The 5000-nt window shown below is 39.7% G+C and overlaps 1 protein-coding gene across 2 annotated transcripts in view; it reads right to left on the reverse strand.

Annotated features, from left to right (window-relative positions):
* Window positions 1-5000, reverse strand: part of slc37a1 (solute carrier family 37 member 1) — a 22905-nt gene that overhangs the window by 12498 nt on the left and 5407 nt on the right. The gene's annotated exons all lie outside the window — the stretch shown is intronic.

Below are 5000 nucleotides of genomic sequence, written 5' to 3' on the forward strand. Positions count from 1 at the left end.
ACTGTTGTGTTTAATGAGGTCTGAGAAACCTGTGAGTATATAAAACTCCACACAGACAGCAACCTGAGCACAGGATTAATATTACAGCTTATTGGAGTTTCGGACATTTGTTTGAGAAAACAAATTTGAAAAAGTTTTGAACATTGATCGCGTTACACCTCTATTTCAGAGTAAAGGTGGTTATAGGATACTTTTAAACCATCAGCCCCATCTTCATCTTTCTCGATGTGCACAAAACGCTGACCTGTGAAACCTTAAGCACATAATAAAAGCAGATTTATAATTATATTATGTTTATAGATACCCTGGAGCATTGTGGTGATTAGAAGTGTTATGTTTTGCACTTACACGACAGTAAGGAAGAAACTAAAATCGGAGCTCTTGAACATCTTGAACATGTCTTTTACTGCCAATTGCAATTATCACCGTTTTAACATTAGAGGTGAAAATACAAAACACCTTCTTAATTACTAGCACAAACACAACAGTTCCTCCTTTCCAGCCTTGACATACTCACTTCAAGGTACATACAGTACTACATTACATTGAACAGAACAAACACTTGAATTCAGAATATTCAGTCCTTCATGGTTAGATCGAACACCTTAACCAAACTCGTGTGAGGCAGAGGTTGTACATGCCTCTTTTCCACCGGAAAGAACCAAGTGCTGGTTCAAAGTTGGTTCCACTGGGAACCTTCTAAGAACCAGTTTGCATTTCCACCGGCTAGAGAGCCGTCACAGAACCGAGTCTGACGTCACTGTATACGTGTCACGTGTCCCAGCAACATTAGCGCAGCAGCGGCAAACACAAACACATCAACAATGATGTGCTCATGGTTTTGTGAACCTACATTAGCATCCAAACGCGGCGAATAAAACGTGTACGTGCAGCTCCGTGTAATCTGTATAAACGGAGGTTGTAATCGATAAAGTACATAACGTTATTTTATCGTTAACACAGGAAAAAAATTTGCGTTAGCATGTAGCTACCTACTATCATGTGTGTTGATAATGTATATTGCGGTAAAGTAAAAGTGTAGTAAACATTAGTATACTTAAGGTACATTATCTAATGTGCTAACAGTAGCCCCGCCCCCAGCCCCTGACGCAAGCGGTTCTTAAGTCTAGACCGGCAACGTTTTGGTGCTACTTAAGAACCACTTTTCCTGGTTCAGAGCCGGTGCTTTAGCGGTCGAAACAGAAAGAACTGGTTCTAAATTAGGCTCTGGCTCCGAACCAGCACTCAAACTGCCTCGGTGGAAAAGGGGCATCGCTGTGGTATTTTGTGCCTTTGAACTCAATTGCCGCTGCCATCATTTGAACACTTTTACTAGGGCTAAAAATAGCCTCTAAAGGCTGATGATCAGTAATGAGCATGAAGGGTTTCACATAGAGGTACCGATTAATCTTCTTCAACCCCCCCCCCCCCCCATCAAGCTGAAAGCCTCTCGATCAATCCGAGAATAGTTGTATTCCGCAACAGTCAAAGACCTAGATGCAAATGCGATTGGTCTCTCAGATCTATCAGTAGACTCCTCATGCATCACACGCTAGATCCGAGGGGAGTCTAGCATTATAGTGTGTTACCACCATCTCAGAAGTAATCGATTGCTTAGTAATCGAAGCCTAGTCACACACTTTGGACCACATCCATCTGGTTTTCTGTTGCAGAAAACGGAAGAGTCCATTATGAGTATTTATTGTAAGGTACTTTTTTGAAGACCTTCTACCTTCATCTGTAGGTAAGCCTGGGCTAGATCGATTTTTGAAAAACACTGTCTGTAATGGCTTCCTTTTAAACTGTCCACCTGACAACGACGCAAAGATTTCCTCAATGTGAGGCAGTGGGTATTGGTCAACCTGCAAGACTGGATTAACTGTGACATTGAAGTCACCACAAATTCTGACCTCCCCACTTTTCTTAACAGTTGGAACTATAGGTGTGGCCCAGTCAGTCCAGCTTACTCTAGACAGGATTCCTTGATTCTAGTTACTTTAGCTCAACTTCCAGAAGAACTGAATATGGTACAGGATGAGCCTTGTGAAATTCCGGCTGCACATCCCTCTCAGTGGTAAGCTTTGCCTTTATGTGCATGAATGTTCTAATATCATCTTGGAAGACTTGTGGAGATCGTTCTTGCACATGCTCTAATTTGTCTTGTATAGAGCACATGGTTACGTTAGAGGAAACTTGCATGGCATTAATAGGCTGCCAATTACTGAATGCTTCTAAGCCAATCACGTCCAAATAAGGGCACTCCAGCCTTCTTCAGCACAAAACAGGTCCAGAATGTAAGCACTTCAATGTTTTGAACTGAAAATCCTATTTCATCTTGCTGTTCAGGGCCTCTATAAAAGCTACGTTCTTTGCTCGGCACGCTTCTCCGTTAGTGATTTAAATCCTCGTTCTGTCGTGTCGTTCAGTTCAGAAACAGACGTGATTGGCAGTAGGAGAGAATTTACTAGCCAGACAAACATGAGCCGTACATCACACCTACGCTCCACTCAGCAACGTACGCTGCCTGTGTGTGCAGCAAACAAATCAGCCCACGGTGAAGCTTCACAGCAGAGTGAGAATGGACTTAACTACACATACTCAGGATAAAATGAAAAGCTAAAGCCAACTAAAGCCAACACAGGATATTGACTCTGTTTTGAATGAGTTATTTATAATAATAATAATAATAATAATAATAATAATAATAATAAGGCAGTTATTTCAGCAGGCTAGTTGTATCATTGTGTGTATATGTATGTGTATGTATGTGAACTCATTAAGAAATGTTAAATCTTATAAGAGACATTAAAATAATATTAACCCCTTCCAGCCTAAGGAGCCAGGACAGAAATAATAATTTTCCTAAGCATACAAAGAAGCTCAGCTACAGTATGACTACAATGACCATTTCCACCTAAACAAAACACAATTCAACACCAATCGGCTAAATGAGCTGATAGAAAAAAATGTATGTCATAAAATCAATAAGTAAATAAAGAAAGTATGTATAGCACGTAAGTTAGCATGTTAATGTAATTACTAAGAAAGGAATAAAGTAAGAACACAAGAATCAATAAGTAAACATGAAGGAAGGAAAAATGGAAGCAAGTCTGGAAGGGGTAGAAGTCAATATATAATTTTACTTACTAAAAAAAATAAAAATGTTTAATGAATAACTTGTTGCTTCATTTCTCATTAACGTGTCTGTGTGTTTCTAAGGTGTGATATTTACTTTATACCTCAGGTAATAAATCCTTTCCCAGCAATCAATCCACACTATATGCGTCATACTGCAGCAGATCTGTCCAGGTTTAGTGACTGATGACCTTGTGTGTATTTTTATGACATGTTCACAAAACTAACGCGGGACTTACGTCACCCTCGGAGACTACGGCACGTTTAAAATTCCATTCATTTTCTGAACAAAAGCCTCAGTGTCGGATCGAATCTGACGTCGCGAGGGTGGAGCGAAACCTACACTGAGATTATCGCATCGTCTGGCTCGGTGTAAAGATCGTTTAAACAGCTTTCTGAAACAAATACAGCTGAGGGATATGCAAATAAATAATAAATATACATTAAGCCTATAAATTTAAATGTATTATAGTTTCTACTTTGTAGTATGATGGGAAAGTCGGTGCACTGTAAATACACCATGATGTATTAAAATGACTGAAAACAGCTAATGCTCTAGTGAGAGCTGTGGTGGTGGTGTATCCAGAGTCTAACAAGAGTAACACAAGACACAAGGCAAGAGAATAACCTGGAAAACACACACACACACACACATATACACACACACCCACTTTCACACCTAGGGGCAATTTAGTGCAACTAACTGTGTAGAAAATGAGTGTGAAGCCGTAGCACATAGTAACACAATGCCCTATAAAACCTTTATCAATATACAGAAATGACATCAAAACTAATGATATATTTATTCTGGTTATTTAAAAAAAAGTCCAGCTCTACTCAGAGCACACACTGATTAAGACAGAACACACTCCCAGCTTAAAGTACGTTATCTAACCCTCACTCTGGCCTTAACAGTATGTCTAATGCAACCCTTCATCATGATCGAAAGACAAGAAGAACTTAAGCATCACTCTAACTGCAAATTAGTTATCATGATAAAAAGGCTGATCCGTGTCCCATCTGTTTTCCATGAAAGTCTCTCATCTTAGGAGAAAGTGCTGTCTCCATGTGCACAGTTACGCAACAGTCAGGGGAAAGTGTGTGTGTGTGTCTCCAGAGGACACTGAGGCCACACAGCTGCAAAGTTCTTTCCCTCTCCATTCATCTTAAGTGTTCATCATCTGCTTAAAGAGATGACATGACGCTCGGTCCAGCGGTGTTCAGATCATCTGGACTTATAGTTTGAGCTCTTTGAACAAACACTAGAGCTAGAATTACACTGGACCTGTATGAGAATACATATTATTCATCACCAGTGAACCTTTTAAGCAACCTAACAATAAATAAATAGATGTTGAGCAGATGTTAGTGACTGTCCTGCACTGGATTCGGCTCTCCAGCTCATGTCACAGCTGCTGGTTAGATGAGATGAGATCAGACAGCAGGTTTAAAATAACATGTTAATAATAGGTGGTGTAATAATTACACCTTATAACATAAACATCTAAAATCTCTTTTTAGATCTTACAATACAGATCTGATCCAATACAGATCTGATCCAATACAAATCTGATCCAATACTGCACTAATCCAGAACAGATCTGGTCCAATTCAGATCTGATTCAATACTGCACTAATCCAGAACAGATCTGATCCAATACTGATCTGATCCACAATACTGATCTGGTCCAATACAGATCTGATCCAATACTGGACTAATCCAGTACAGATCTGATCCAATACAGATCTGCTCCAGTACAGATCTGATCCAATACAGATCTGGTCCAATACAGATCTGATCCAATACAGATCTGATCCAATACAGATTTGGTCCAATACAGATCTGATCCAATACAGATCTGATC

The sequence above is a fragment of the Tachysurus fulvidraco genome, chromosome 6 (assembly GCF_022655615.1).
Source record: "Tachysurus fulvidraco isolate hzauxx_2018 chromosome 6, HZAU_PFXX_2.0, whole genome shotgun sequence".
In the NCBI taxonomy this organism is placed as follows: Eukaryota; Metazoa; Chordata; class Actinopteri; order Siluriformes; family Bagridae; genus Tachysurus; species Tachysurus fulvidraco.